The following is a 17,500-nucleotide window of genomic DNA, read 5'->3' on the forward strand; positions in this document are numbered from 1 at the left end:
CCCCGCAGAGCACCAGGCGTTAGAGAAGGAAAAAAAAGTTATTCATGAGGTTTATTTGTTTCCTCCAGAGTGGGACTGTAAATACAATGGTATAGTATTCAGTATGGAAGGAGCTGGTATGGTAGAGTAGGAACTGGCATGGTATGGTAAGTACTCGCATTGTAGGGACTGGTACGGTAGGGGCTGGTATGAAACGGACCGGTATAGTAGGAACTGGTATGGTATGGACTTGTATAGTAAAATATGGTATAGTAGGCACTGGTATGGTATGGACTGGTATAGTAAAGTATGGTATAGTAGGCACTACTGGTGTGGTATGGACTTGTATGATAGGTACTGGTATGGTAGGAACTGGCATGATATGGACTCGTATGGTATGGACTTGTATGGTAGGAACTGGTATGGTATGGTATGGTATGGTATGGTATGGACCAGTATGGTGGGAACTTCCATGATATGGACTGGTAAGTTAGGGACTGGTATGGTATGGACTGGTATGGTAGGGACTGGTATGGAATGGACTGCTATGGTAGGAACAGGTGTGGTATGGTATGGACTTGTGTGGTAGGGACTGGTATGGTATGGACTGGCATTGTAGGGACTGGTATGGTATGGACCTGTACGGTATGATATGGTAGGGATTGGTATGGTAGGTATTGGTATGGTAGGAACTGGTATGAAACAGACTGGTATGATAGGAACTGGTATGATATGGTAGGTACTGGGATGGTATGGACTTGTATGCTAGGAACTGATATGCTATGGACTGGTATGGTATAGACTGGTATGGCATGGTAGGTAATGGTATGGTAGGAACTGGTGTGGTATGGTAGGGACTTGTGTGGTAGGGACTGGTATGGTATGGACTTGTATGGTATGGTATGGTAGGGGCTGATATGGTATGGATTGGTGTGGTATGGACTTGTATGGACTGGTATGTTATGATATACCACTTCCGGCCTTGGCCCTGGTCTGTTTCATCTTGGATATTCGTTGGCTGTTCCTGAGTGGAAGAAAGAAGTGCATGTATTTAATTGTCTACTTTTTGTGCTTCCTCCCTTTTTCAATTGCAAAGTAAGGAAGCAAGTGGAATCCAAGTGGATTTTGTTTATAAAAACTTTTTTTCTGCTATGGACTCACTTTTTACAGTAAAATCCCACAGAACTACACCACTACCCTGCTTACCACTAAAAACCTTACAAACACATAGAACTTGCTTATTACAATTATTTTACCTACTACTACTAACAGTTAGTGATACATCAACTAAATTGAAGCCCAAGACAAAGAAAAGGCATTTGACATAATTCATATTGAATATGTTATTTCCACCAAAATAAATAATTTTGACAGATTAAATTATTATTGTGTGGATTCCATTTACAACTCAGAGCCAGATGGACTTTTCTGACTCTCCTTCATTGATCGGGAAATCCTCCCTCACTCACCGTGTGCTACACAGACTGAATCAAACAAGCGAGAGTCGGAAAGTTGAACGACTCTTTTTTGCGAGTGACTTGTGAAGAGCTCAATTTCCAAAAAGAGTAAAACCTTTCAACACTATTAATAGTTCTCACTTCCAGTGTGAAATTTATTCTGATTAGCGCAGGGCTGGCTATTCTGGCTGGAACTGATGAATTTGATGGATTAGTGCAGCCTTGCAAATTTGATCTTGTAACACAATAGCTCATTTCCATCATTTATGTTTTTTAAGTGGAATTTGAAAAAAATATCACAGCTGAAGTGGCTGAAATACACTTGGTGTAGCCACGTACGTACTCCTCTGTATTGGCAGTGTTGCCTGGAAAAGCCACTTAACAAGCTCTTATCTCGCTCATTAAGGCCTGAGTTAGATGTCGCCTCCCCCCCCGTAATTATCTCCGTATAGTAAATGGCTCATTAGGGACGTCCTTCTAATCTGAACTCCTGGGAGACCGGAGTCCTATCTCCTCAAAGCGTGCAGACAACACCTCAGGTGTTACCTGGCTCAACGGTCTCAACACCTGACTGAACCAGTACCAGCCTTAAAAGACCCTTTTAATGCACTGTAGTGTCTTCTTTCAGTCTCAAATGTAATATAAATAGTCTTCCCTTTCAAAAACCCTGTAGGCGTGTCATCGTTTAAACACTTGCTGTTTTGACACAACAGCTGATATCAAAATAACAATCATAGACAGAAACCACGAGTATTTTTTATATTTTTTGTATATTTGGCCATTTTTATTTTTATGTTTTCGTATTTTGGTTGTTTTCTTTGTCATTTGGCTTTTTATTTTTTTGTAATTTGGTTATTTTCTTTGCACATTTGGCTTTTTATGTTTTTGTATTTTGGTTATTTTCTTTGTACATTTGGCTTTTTATGTTCTTGTAATTTGGTTATTTTCTTTCTTTCTTTCGTCCTTGTATATGAAAATGCACTGATTCTGATTCGGCAGCATTGACCCCATTGTTTTCTCCTGCGCCTATTTTGAAATTTACTCCACATCCCAAGGGCGCACTATCGAGGGGAACCTCTGCATCGCTTCTGGTTCTGTGGTTTTCTTTGAGTTATGGCCAGAAGGAAGGAAGCCAGTGTCAGGGTTTCCCACCTGCATCCACCATTTGCCTATGCAAATCTCCATAAACATTACATCACAAAGAACAAAGCCATGGCTCATTTAATTCCATCTTTAGCGTAACAGCAACCTTAACAAAACCGAGTGATCACGAAAAAAAAGGTCATGGAATCCGAGGAGCCGTTAGGGGGCTGTTTCATTTTAATTTTTTTATCAACAGAAGGATGCCTGCGCTACGAAATAGAATAATAATAATCCGATTTCCTTGAACTGCACACATCCGCCAATCGGCGGAAATAAGCAGCGGCCTCGGTCCCGTTGTTAGACGTTGCTCTGGTGTATGTATAAAGGCGATTGACAACGGCGCGACACGTCAGCAAGTCCTACAGACGCAAACCTACAGGTCAGATTGACGGGCAAAAACAACAGGAGACAATAGCAGTCGACCATGGAGTAGAATATGGAAATAGACATGGGCAGGTCTAGCGATTGACACACATGTGAACTCAGGTTTTTAAACAACAGACATCTGGCACATATGGAGCAACTCAGTGTTAACACAGTTTTGACACCCAGGTTACATCAAATACACAGTTGTTCTGGCTCAAATGGAACCCAACATTGACCTACTCTGGTTCTCCTCTCTCATTTTCACCTTTGACTTCAATTCTGTCCTCAGTGATTATTTTCAGGCTGTGAGTCAAAGATTCCCCCGCTCGCCCACTCTCGTTTCCTTCTGATACACATTTTTTTATTCTTATTTTTTCCCCTTGTCCATCAACCCTGACCAGCACTGCCCGCCCACTGAACTTTGACCCCGGGTCACCCCGGAGTTTCCCCCGTGGGTGGTTAATCCTTGTTGTGTGTAAACACATTAAGTGGCAATTAATATGTAGATTGTGCTCCAGATGTGCGTGTAATGGTGGAGTTTAGGCTTGGCACGCGGCACTTTGATCCATATGGGTTTAGCCGCCCAAGCAATATTCCACCTGCCTCCCCCGCCATTATTTCTCTGCACAGGCAAACAAAATGGCCCAAGTGAGAGGAGCACCATTTGGTTTGGCTCCAGCCATCAGTGTGTGTTGGGAGGGGGAGGAGGGAGGGTCATATTTACAGCATCCACATACACCTGGTTTGTGTTCGCGGTGAAATGTGGTAGAAAATCTCTCCCTCTCTTCCGTCATGTTAATTTCAGTCCTCCCACACTTGGAGCGTAATGATGTGAGGGGTTTTATCAACAGCTGCAGCTGTCTAGCTGAGGACGCACAAAAATAAAATAAAACCCTGCTTGTTTCTCCTTTGGTAGCTAGATTCTTCACAGCACATTAAAAAGTACTAATAAAGTCATTTCTAATAAACAATGAACATGATTAATAAGGCCATAAACGGTAATCCTAAAAAATGAGAGACCATGCACGCCCAAGGAAATAAGGGAGCGGGATCGAAGGACGTAAGGGACTGGGTGTCAGCCAGTAAGGGACTGGGGTCTAAGGATGTGAGGGAGCGCGGTCTGAGGAAGTTAGGCAGCAGGTCTAAAGAAGTCAGGGAGCGGGGCTAAGGAAAGTAAGGGAGCGGGGCTAAGGAAGCAAGGAAACGGGTGAAAGGAAGTGAGACAGCAGGTCTAACGAAGACAATCCTTCCACCGCTCGTCCGTTTGACCTCTGGCACCAGCAGAATTGGTGAAATGTTGACTTTTGACTCGATGAGAGATCAGACTCTCGTGTGGAAGGTTGGGTACTTTTCGGGGATGCTATTTTACATATAAATGAATGTTCTTCGCCTTCACCTATATGCATATGAGCAAATTTTAATTTGCTCATATTTGCTGTCATTTGACCAGTGCAAATGAATGCAATCCGCACATCCAAACACCGTCTGAGCTGTTGAGCTGCTGATGACACATCTCAACACGTGGCTCCGTGTCTGTCCGGAGTCAAGTGTAAATGACATAATGCAATATAATGTAATGCAATACATAGTAATGTCATGCAATGTAATGCCATTAGAGCAGGGAACTGGGATCCAAGCAGTCTCGAGAAGCCGAGCTAGAGCAGGTCGAGAAAATATGAGAATCTCTGTCTGCACCGGAGCACGGCGAGACATTAAATCAGCAGCTGTCCACTGATAAGAGACTGGAACCTGGATTGTTTGGTCATCTGTTGAGGCCAAGACAGCCTGGATACGCCGTCTCTCTTGCTGTCTGGACATTTAGGGAATTTGTGTTTTTATTCCAAAACTGGCAACAAAAATTAATTGAAATTTCATTCAGAATTGAAATGCATAACATGAAACAACGAATGATGCAAGATCGCAAACACATACACAAACACACACACGCACACACACACACACACATACACTCTACGGTCACTATGGTGAATCATCAATAAACAAATCAAAAAACAAAACGGGAAAATAGCACCCTTTGTTCGCTGAGATGACAAAGCCGTGTACGTCCTTTCACGTCGTCAGAACAGCGATGGAAGGGTCGGACTCCGCAGCTTCCCTGCGGGTGCGTCTATTGTAATTGTCTTTTGTCTTGTTGGTGTTTTGTTGTGTTTTCACCGGGACGTATGGGGAATCACCACAATGTAACGTATGCAACCGCTTCCATTCCAGCGGGCTCCAAAACAGTTAAAAGCTTTGGGCCACGTGTGGGGAGGGGGAAAAAAAAACAAACAAACTGCGATTTCATTTGTCTGGAAAGGGTTCGATTCAGCGGTGTGAGCCGCGCCGCGCCGCACCGCGCCGCGCCGCGCTTCCTCCTCTGTTCTGCTTTTTCTCTTTGTCATTGCCTTTCCCATTGGAAGCCTTTAAACTGTACGGCGGCGGCGGCGGCGGCCTGGTGGACCGCCGCCCGGTTCTGAGAGAGGGGAAACTGTCCTTGGAGATGGGGAGGGAAAGAGGGAGGGAGAAGAGAGGATGCCTCCACCTCCGCCTCCTGTCGTCGGAGCGGGTGTGCCAAGCCCGGGCGCAGCACGCCAGCGCCCCTCCATGCGACGGGCCCAGGCCGGCCGGAAAAAAAAAACGACCGAGCTCTTGGACGACTCTGGTCGGCTTCTGAGCCAGAAAAAAACGAAAAAAAAAAAACCACCCCTCTGCGGGTCCCCATGCCAGGGAAAGGGGCCGGACGCTGCCAGAGTACGGCACAGCGCCCCCTATAGGACGTGATGGGTGCAACCGTCGCAGGGTCTTAACGGGGACATCGAGACCACAGTGCCCCCTCATATCCCTCTTTTTAAACACCCGGGGGGTGAAGCTCCGCCCTAACCAAGTTAAGTTTCGTATAAAGTGCTTGACTATTTTTCTTATTTTCATCACAACATCACAAATTGGCCTTTTAAAAAGGAATTTGACTAAATCTGCTCCCTTACTTCCTGAAACCCCGCTCCCTTACTTCCCTCGACCTTACTCCCTTAGTTCCTTAGACCGGCTTCCTTACTTCCTTAGACCCGCTTCCTTCCTGACTTCCTTCAGAGCTGGCCCGAACCTTTTTGGAGCCGTAGGTGAGATCTGTCGAAGGTCACTCAGTGTGTGCGCACCACGATTTGGCCTTTTGAAAAGGAATTTGACTAAATCTGCTCCCTTAATTCCCGAGACCCCGCTCACTTACTTCCTTAGCCGCGCTCCCTTACTGGCCGCCCCAAACGTTCTTTGACCCCACTCCCTCGCTTTCTTGGACCCCGCCCCTTTACTTCCTCAGCCCCGCTCCCTTACTTGTTAAGACCCCGTTCCCTTACTTCCTGAGACACAACTGTTTTCTTTCTTCATTAAAATGAGGTGTCACGCTTCAGTACTGGATACCATTTACCTAGAAGACTAAAACAGGCAGAGAAACAACAAAACAACTGTTTTTTTATATTACTGTCCATAATCAACAATTCCTATTAATATTACTCGTTACTCGTCATGACGTGCAATGTTTTTTCTTAATATATGTATGAATGTGTATTTACTAAAATGTACAGTATTACATGTGTGTGCTGCATTACATAATAAACAATATATTTTAAACATTTTGGCAGGCTATAGGACAGCTGTTGAAAGTTATATGAAGACTGTTCTTAGCATTTGAAACACACACACACACACACACACACACTCACACACACAAACACACGCACACGCACACACACACACACACACACACACTATCATTAATAGAAGAGGATGAAGGGATTCCATAGAAAAAAAAAATCCGTATTTGAGCTTTGACAAGCTTGTTGTTGTTGTTTATTTACTTCCATGCCAATAAGGCGTAAAAATAAACTAGAGTTAATGAGGCATTTGGGGAAAGCAGCGTTTTTAATAGAAATTGGTGCGAGCAGCTTGGGAAGAACCTGATTTTCTGATCCTTATTTTCCCACTATGAGAAATATTTCCATTTCCGTGACTCTGGGACATTCTCGCTCGTATTAACGTCGAGCCCACAGGAGTTTATTTTACTTTTATTATAACTTCAGAAATTTCGACACAAATTCCCTGGTGTCAACGTTTCTTCAACATTTTGCGATACTCGAAAGATGTGACACGAGCTGTTTATCCTGTTAGCGGCGTGTCACAAATTGGTAAATTGATTTTTCTTGAGGAATCCCGACGAACGAATATGTTGAACAATTTTAAATACACACACAGACACACACACACACACACACACACACACACACACACACACACACACACACACACACACACACACACACACACACACACACACAGAGTTCTTGTTAGTAATCACGGCGCCTGCAGCTTGTTGACGCCACTTGACGGAATTACACCTCAGCTGTGACCCGCCTGCATCTGTGTGAATGATTTTATTTGAGCAAAACAAAAACCATGAAAATATAACAAAAATAAAAATATCACAGGCTGACACGTCGCAGCCAGACAATCCGCGGGGTGCATTTCCTTGGAGGCTAGCTAGGCAGCTAGCTGGGGTTAAGCCGTTCTGAGTTATGACTATATGAGTTATTATTTTCTTCTCTTGTTTTGTTGCCATGGTTTCAACCACACAGACGGATATAAAAGGGGGCCTATTATGCTCCTTTATACACAAGTTAAATTAGGTCTCTGAGGTCCCCAAAACATGTTTTAACTTTTTTCTTTTTTGGCTGAAAATACCACTCAGATTATGCATTCGAGCCATTCTGACATGCCTCCAATCCACCATTTCTATGAGCCAATGGGGTTTGAGCACAAGTTCCGCGTCCCATAAGGCAATGGGGTTTGAGCTTTGCTCTGGATTCCGTTGCATTTAGTCCGTAACCACTGATTTCACCTTACCCATCCACTAAAATCTGTTTCTAAACAAATTTGAGGCGAGTAATAAGCAATCCAGTTGCTGAATCTTGACTCATATTAGATCTACGAGCCTCATTTAAAAGTTTGTTAGGACTTTGGTTGCGGTGCTCCAAACTTGTGGGAGATGGACACCGCACGGCGACTCACCAGCACTCTCGCAGGCGGGACTTTTTGTTGCATGTATATGTTGGAAGATAAAATGAATAAAAACATCTACAATGAAAACACATCATTTTTATTGGTTTTGTTTGGAGAAATTCACAGCGTGTCGGATGGAGCAGATGAACGTATAAAGAAATCCGTGACGAGCTGATGTCAGCAGAGAGTAGAAAAAACACAAACATGGCTGCAGGCACAGAATCGGAGCTTGTGCCGAGGAGGAATTGCTCTTCACGGTGGTTCAAAAGACAAAAGCGAAAAAGAAAAGAAAGTACAAAAGCGCGGAGAAGGAGAAAAAGGAGCTGGTCCGTCCGCCCATTCCATGCAGAGACGGGGGGGAGGGGGGGGTTGAAGTTATGGCCTGCTCAGCATTTTGTTACAGAGGAACTTACTGAACCGTTCTGTTCAATGGTCACAGTGTGTGTGATGTATGGGTGTCCTTCACTGTATTCTCCCCCATTGCAAGTTTCTCTAAAAAATAAAAAAACTGGAAGCAAATACCAATAAAAATGATAAATTTGTAAACTGAGCTTTACTACAACCTTCAACAGTGAAATCACCAAACCTGAGTGAGCTGTTTGCGTATACAATTTTGTCTCTATGTCAAAATCTAACTTTGATTTTGTGACTTTGTGCTGCGGATCAATTTTTTCCAACATATCAGAAATAAATCAATAAAACGCTGATCTCCCTTCGCTTCCAATGCATTTCCAAGGAGCAGCCCTCGTGGCCCTCGCGGCCCTCGCAGCCCTGCCAAGTTAACGGAATCTCGGACCTTGTGACGCGACGTCGCGCAGGTCCCCAAATGTTAACATCATTTGCATCACATGCTCCCTCCAGCCCTCTTGCTTGGGGCGAGTATAAACCTAGCGATCCCTTATTTCCATAGACCCGCTTTCTTACTTCCTTCAGAGCCAGCCCTAGCCTTTTTGGAGCCCTAGGCAGGATCTGCAGAAGGCCGCTCAGCAGACCCGGGCAGAGATGTCAAGAGAAGGCACATGGAGGCGGGGGGGGGTTAAGAGAGTGAGTGAGGAAGTGTTCCCATTACGCCTGGTGTTTTGTTTCATTCCATAAGGAAACGGAGTAGCACGGGGGACGCACATCACGGGCGCGCCGAGGTCATGTTCCTCATGAATATGCATTTCTCACCCAGACAGTCCTCTACCTTGATCCCATTCACAGTGTGTGCGTGCCACAAAATTCCTTACAGGTGCACGCGCCACAATCCCATGCACACTGCATACTTTATTAAGCGGTGAGGTAGAAGAGTGAGGGATGCAAAGGCGAGCGCTTGTTGCTGGCAAGTTCCAGCGTAAAGAAGCAGCGAGACTAAAAGAAAAGTTCTGTAAAAAGGGACACGGCCATCCCTGGTTGTTGTTTTCTGTCCGGGCACCTGAGCCCCTGCGATGGCTCCGAGGCCGCTGGGCAGAGAATGGAACCGGGCTCTGGCTACCAGCGGAACTATCGTCTGGGTGTCCTTCACTGAGTCCTGTCTGGTTGACAACGGCAAACGTCACAATATTTTGTGTTCTATCGGCCCAATTGCCAAGCAGCACAGCGGGAAAGGGCCTGCTACTCCCAGTGGCCCCGCACGCCCGTGGTTGAGATCAAAGCGAGTGTCCGCCAGCCGGAAATTGGGGCACGCGAAAGCTTTACTTTTTGTATTATTGTATTTATTTTTTTGGCTTGGGGATGGCTTGCCCTATGGATGATTGGCACACGAGGTGACTGCCTATATGGCCTATGCTCAGGGCCGGCCCTGATTCCTCCTCCCTGCTGATGAAAAACAAAAGAAACTGTATTTAAAACCGCCGCAACCTTTCCGCAGCCCCCATAATTCATGCGGTTTATGATGTAAATATTTCAGAGGGGCAACGCTGACCCCACAGCGTGGCAAAGGCTGTTAATAATCATAAAAATATGAACGGCCCTCTCAATGATTAATTGTATACATTTTGCATAATGCTTTGTTTGCATGGAGCGTCAAGCGATTTGCCGGCGACCGCCTCGAAGTAACCAAGGCTACTTCAAAGTGATTTCTGCTCTCGTCTTATTGGTTTATTAGCATATTTCCACATTGTGGCAATAAAGATGGACTTGCCAAGATGTAGGAAAAAATGGAGAAAGGTGTTAGTAACCACATTTTTCGTGTGGCTTGTTTTATCAGAGTTTGTTTTATTTTTTTTTTTATTTCATTTCCATTTATTTTTATTTTTTTATTTGTTGTTGTTTTTAACCTGTACTGTCAGCATGCTGGGCTAAACACAGAGTATTTGTGCCATTTGCATCTAGATATATCCAGATATATGGGCCCTCCACCACCCACGGCACCCAGTCACCCGCCGCAGAGAGGCCAGAGCGGCAACAAAGGCGGACAGGACAGGACCATGTGGCTTGTTTTAAAGTATTCCTGCAATCAAAAGTCAAGATATGGTCATGATAATGTTGATGGATATCCAAATACGGCAGTTGAGCAACGGTTGACTTCATCTTTCATCCTTCCAACCTAGCCGCTCCTACTCGTGTTGATATTAGCAAATAGCCTGTCTGACCCTCATGACATTGGGTGTTTCTCACTGCGCAAATTTTACTTCATCACTGCAACACGATTTGTCTGTTTAGTTGCTTCTTCTTCTTTGTACAACTATAACTCCCGCCGACAGAGACGATGCGTCTCTCAGGTGACGGCCGGATCAGATGGCGAACCTCCACCTGTGGACATTTTGACATTTCCACAGTGTTTAATAAAAGCCGCTCCTGAGGCCAGGCCTCGACACAATCTCTGGATTTATTCTGGGCGGCAGAAAAGCATCAGTCATTGTAATTAATGAACAAGTGGCGCGGGGCCCGGCCACAGCTGCCTCTGCCCTGGTGGGCCGCAAGAAGATCAAGTCAATTCCTTCAACCTCCTCCTTTTATTTAACCACATCTTTGCCTTCTAATGATAACTGGTGTTGTGACAAACGTATAGAAACAAGGCTGGTTTACAGTTTTCGGAAGGATCAGGAAGGAGGCGACGCCAGGGATGTGCTACTCAGCAAGCTTGTGTCTGCATACCATGTCCCTCAAGCTTTACGTGTAGAAATATATATATATATATATATATATAGACTTTGTGTATAGACATATATATATATATGTATATACAGTATATGTATATGTATATACAGTGGCGGGCTGTGAATTTTACACCTAGGCCTTCAGTGGCATCCTACCTAAATCAATCCACCACTTAATACCCTCATTATGACACCATGCTTACAGACACCATCAATATTATACAGAAACGCGGCGTCGCATCACGGACAGATTTTTTATAGAGCAAGAATGAATGCCATTAACAAAAAAAGAAACCTAATTATCAAAATTCAACAGGTTTCCTTTCACTGCAGTCACAGCTACATGCATATATAGCAGAAGCATCAATATGAACCTGATATGATGACAAAATGACAAAAATAAAGCTTTGAGGCCCCTTGAGTCAGTACTAAATGTAGTTGATGTGCATAGCAGTGTATGAATAAGGCCATCGGCGCCCTCTCCTTCACTTTAGCCTGCACGCCATCTCGTCCCGATGACATGACAGGTGCGCCACCGTAACGCTGCGCCACAACCTTATCCAGACGTTCATTTTCCTCCGAGAAACGGGCAATAAGAGCGGCAACGTCATGGGCTCGCTTGCCACTGGCAACATCTTCAAAATGTGCAAAGCGCCCCTTGACACCTGTGTCCGTCACATAACGCGGGACCAGCGCGAGCTGCGCTGCGTTACCCACGTCTGTCGTCTCGTCCACCATAACAGCGACAGGGGGTGCTTTATTAATCCCCCCTTTTATCTCCTCTCCCACCACTTCAGCGGTAGCATACATCAGGTCCTTTTGTACTTTGCCTGACGTCCCACAAAAACACTTTGTTGAGCGGACAGGTGACAATGTAAGTCGCTGTTGTTCTCAGCAAGAAAAGAAAGAAGCCCCAAAATAGTGGCCTCTATTTGCGCATCCGGCGCTTTCATCGTGTCCCCGAAACGAAAGTTCTTGTTCACCCAAAAATACGACACAATCGATCGGTCCTTTCAATATTTCCCTATTTTTCTCCCACCTTTTGGTGGCGGGGCTCCGTCGCATGCAGGCGTCCGGCCGTGCTTTGGTGTCTCGCCGCTGCCTCGGTCAGACAACTCAAGTTTGCAAACCCAGTGTGGCTCCAAACACCAAGTCGATCCGTTGCAAATAAACGGACGTTGCCAGCGATACAACGTGCACTGTTCCTCAGAGGCTGCGAGCCAAGGGCACGGCTCGTAGTTCGTGATTTGAAAGCGGCGGACGAATCCCTTCCCCTGCCGGGAGAGGCTCGCTAGCTGCGGTGTTGGCCGAGCTTTTCTTGCGACGTCCAGCTTTTCTTGAAAAGTCCGTCTTGAAAATGGCGTTAAAATGACATCTGCGACCGAATTTATTCCTTCTCCTCCTTCAGCCATTGTGGGGTGAAAAAACTGCGAAACCACGGAAATATTGTAGCTTGTGAAGGTCGCTACGAATGCGGCTTAGCTAGTTCTTGCGCTCTCTGCCCATCCAATCAAAGGACGGGGAGATGCCGACGTTATTGAACGCCCGCTACATGGCTCTGGTGTCGCCAACTCGAAATGTGATTGGCTAAAGGAAGCTTCGTTGGCATTGATTTTAAGTTACGAGCGCCCGCACTGTTGATTCTGAAGGCCTCAAGGCAGATTTCTTTGACATGGCAACACACGATGGATGTAATACGGTTGGATAAAAGCTCTGACATAAACATACACGACGGGAAGCAGCGCAAACGAGAGAAAAGCGATGAAATAAGGATAATAAACATTTGGGAATAATTAAATGAAGAGAATAGACATTTGGGAATAATTTAATATATATTCATGAAAATAAATATATTGAAATGCAAGTCAGTGATTCTGATAGTGTTTAGGCCAGCAGAGAAGGCCTTGCTGGCCCTGACGACCCACCACTGTGTATATATATGTATATGTATGTATATATATATGTGTATATATATATATATATATATATATATATATATATATATATATGTAAATATATAATTGTATTATTTAACCAAGTATATGGTAGCTATTTATTTATTAATTATTTATATTATTTATTACTAATATTATTATTTATTTTCATGTATGACTATTTATATATTAGTTATAACATTAATATTATAAATAAATATATTTTCAATTTTAAACTTATTTTCACAATAACCTTGTTTTGTCATTATACTTGTTTTTTATTCCATTCGATTACCACGCGCCATTTTCCATCGACTAACATTGTTTCGCTGCTCATATTGGTCCTATAGGCCCTACAAAGAATTACAGAAGTACATGATCAACGTTCTTTTTAGATTAGTTGTTATGCATGAACGGGCCCTTACCCCCTTAACCCATCACTCCCTCACTCCCTCACCCCCCTCACCCCCCTCACCCCGTCATGTCTGAAACGTCCATCGCATTTCACATTCACAGCCCCTCCTCCTAATTTGTGTGAACTTGTGAATTACGGCGTCTCTCCGCTGAACCTTGTATTTATGAGGCGTCTGCGCATTAAAAAAGCACAATTCCTCCATGATGGCAACGCCATTACAGCAGCGATAAAACTGAAAATGTCTCCCTTCTTTCTCCCTTCTTTTTTCATCCACCTTTCAACATGGACAGCACACACACACGCACGCACGCACGCACGCACGCACGCACGCACGCACGCACACACACACACACACACAACCTGCTGCGAGATCCATCTTTTTCAATCACGCCAAGAGAGAGGACAGACATTCCTTTAAATCCAGAGAGAGAGAGATGGAGGTCTCTCTCCCTCTCTCTCCCCCTCCCGCTCTCCCTGTCTTCGTCATACTCATATTGGTGGATTAATATCAGAGGGATTCTCACAATATTTTTTTATGTTACCGATGTCGTTTTAACACTGTCCGCATACATAATTTTGGGTTAGACAGCCAGGATTGCTTTTTTAATATTAGAATTATTTATATAAGTATTACTTTATCCGTCTATTTATTTATTTATTTACATTTCTGTCATTTACTGTTTATTCAAAGGAGAAAGCTGTGAAAGACTAAGACGTTAAAAGCAAAAACATGTCCAAAATCATAACAATAAGAATCAGAAAAAGGCACTCAACTGTAGAGACTTAGGATAGTAGTATATAGTAGTACACTCAGTTTATCAACTATATCAACTATATTCTTTTTTTTTATTTTATAGATGCAATCTATTATTATCTTTTTTTTTTTTTCTTAATTAAAAAAAAATATATATCACTGCCCCCCCCCCATATCATGCTTTATAATCACAGCAGTGTTTGATCGTGGTGTTTTTGGCATATGATCACACACCCCCCTCCCCTCCCCTGCAGTGAACAGGGATTAAACTCACCGGGGGATTGTGGGTAATCGGGCTGAACCCACCCCCTACCTAACGTGCATGGTTTGGGGTGAACACACACACACACACACACACACACACACACACACACACACACACACACACACACACAGACACACAAAACAGGTAATGGAGGTCGTGTGAGTGTTTGTGTGACAGTGTGTGTGCATTTACTGTATGTGTGTGTGGTGTGTAATGTTAATCATAGAGCCAGGCATGCCCCCCCCACCCCCACCCCCCCCCTGTCCCACCCTTCCCAGCAGACCCCCGGCCACAAGAAGTGGAATTACATTTTACATTTTCCCCCGGGCTGAGCTCTCGGACCTCCGCTGGACTGTTTGGGGATTGGAAAAAGAAAGAGAAAGAGAGAGAGAGAGAGAGAGAGAGAGAGAGAGAGAATCGGCTCGTGAATCAGGGAGGTGACCCGGCTCAGGTTGTTTGGCAGATTAAAAAGTCCAAGTTTGTGATACTTTTCATTCGTCAGACGCACGGTGATTGATTCGCGCTCTCAGCCCCTTCCATGTGCCGGCGGTCACCAGAGGGCGCTGTCTCGGCCAATGACTGAGAAGAGAGGGGCTTAGACGATGGGGCGTGGTCTCGCTTGTTTTCCTTTTGTTTGTTGTGTTGTGCATGCGGGGACTTTGGAGCTGCTTGGTACCGTTTTAACTTTTAATTGTGGTGGATGTGGCTGTGTGAAGCTGGAAGGCAACGATCGTTACATAGTTGTAACGTGAATCAAAATACATCCGAGAATTAATTTTTTTTATAGCGAACACACTGCAGCGCGTTGTAGTGACGGCCATTTTGAATGGGTGGATCTGTGCTGTTCTCACGTAAATAATTGTACCTATACTGGATAGAGGAGAATACTGTTAATATATCAATGTAGCGGTAGCCTGTTCGCCCCTGTGGATTTACAGGTAAATAAATAAAATAATTGTAAAGTGATTGATCGGCATTTAAAGTTGTCGTGAAGACAAGACAACCTTTCGAAAAGAAGGAAAAAAAAAACCTCCGCTGTTACGACTCCGCTGGCGAGGGCAGAAAAACACAGCCGCGACAGGCCCTCGGCCCCCGCCTGGCACGCAACGCCGCCATCCCCGCTCCGCTGTGCCGTCCGCTGCATCCCCGTTCCCCACCTCTCCAAACAAAACCAATATCAAACGTGTGTTTTCATTGTAGAAGTATTTATTGAAATAGGAGAAAAGCCCCGCGTGTGACTGCGCGGGGACACTTTATCGGCCACTCTCTTACTCCCCGCGGTAAATCGATTCTTCCTTTCCCCGGGAGATGGTATCCGGTGGCAGTCCGAATTGCATAGTGGTATGGAGCCTTTAGGGAACCAATCTGTGCCGTCCGCCCATGCTGTCATTATTCTGTAGCCATTACACTGTGCAATCAACGTTTAACTTCATAATAAGTAAATGCAAAAAAGTTGTCTATCGCCTTTTTAAAGTACTGCCATATGACGCTAGATGCTGTACAAGGAACATTTCGTGGTCAAGACTGGTGCATTGCTGTACAGACGATGAGAGTAAAAAAAGCACAACAGTCTGAAAACTAACAAAAAAGTGCCAAATATACAAAAATTGGCAAACATACTGTACATAAAATTGCCGAATATCCTGAATTAGCTAAATGTGACCATGTGAGAATCCTTCAGTCAATATGTCCACTCATTCAGCATATATGCAATGCAAATGTACAGCCTTACAATATATAAGCAAAAATACAAATTATCCAAAAAATGACCAATGGGGTTGACATGAGAAGTTGTTACAGACCCCAACACATGCCGATGTAGTTTAGGTGACTTTGTGGGAAGTGCAGTCTCAAAAACCTCCGGGGACCGCAAACAAAATAACATTTTATCGCTCATATTTAAGTTGGGGATGCGTGTAACACGGCTGTACCCTGAAAGTCGAATCATCGTTGGGAAACCCTTGAGTCGACTGAGATTCTTCGAATTGAGCAGTTTTTTAGTTTTTTTTTCCTGTTTTCTCTCTTTTTTTTTTTTTTTTTTACATGAACAGGATAAAAAAAATATAGATGCTTACAAAAATGCACAGGAATAACATTTAAATTAGGAATTTTAAAATATGGAGAATCATGGACGATATATACTGTACATACATATCACCTTAGTGTACGTGGACACGGCTCTCCGGTTGAAATCGCTCCGAAGCAGGAAGCGTTGCTGCGTTCACGGGAACTCAGAAAACTGTCTGAAACTGAAAAAAACAAAAAACTGAAATTTGTTTTCGGAAGGTGATGTGGCCGAACAGTCGAATCTTCATTTTGATCAGCCAAATCCGACTGAGCTAACAAAGTTCTGCGTCGGGTGCAGTCCTAGTGTGTACCCGATGCAAATGGTCACATTACTTATGCAAAACGGCACATTTTCACCAAAGCTTCTTGACTTTTGAACCTCCGCCCGCACAGATCCACTGTAGTGGAGAACGGGAGAAAATTCTTCCTTAAAAAATAAGTTTGGCTCGTTTTGTTGCACGTCAAACGACGCAAGGAAACATCCAAACATCCTGGAAATTTGGGGGTGACTTTTCAAACAGGGGGGGGGGGTATCTTGGACCAACCCAATCCCCCCCCCCCCCCCCCCCCCCCACGGACAAACAAGTAGCCGTTCTTTAACAACAGTAATATCTACATGATGTTTAAACGGTAAATCTTTGGCGAAGGCTCCATAAATAAGTCCATATCCCTTAAACGGGCGCCGGACGCCTCGCCCGCCTCGTTCCCTGACCCCGTGAAGGTCGCTCTGCCGCTCTTTTGTAGTAAAACTTTATGGGATGAAAGAATCCCCCAACTGAGCGCCGACCTTGGTCCGTAATTGCTTGATACCCTTCCGCTTAATACCTAGCGAGAGAGAGAGAGAGAGAGAGAGAGAGAGTGAGTGGGGGAGAGTTAGAGGCAGCGCAGCAAACAAAGACGGAACATGAGAGGGAAGGAGTGCACCGGAGAGGGAGAGGTTGGCGTCATCTGCATAGCGACACACCGTCAATGGCTTGGGCTTGGATCCTGT

The sequence above is a fragment of the Zeus faber genome (assembly GCF_960531495.2).
Source record: "Zeus faber genome assembly, chromosome: 11".
Lineage (NCBI taxonomy): Eukaryota > Metazoa > Chordata > Actinopteri > Zeiformes > Zeidae > Zeus > Zeus faber.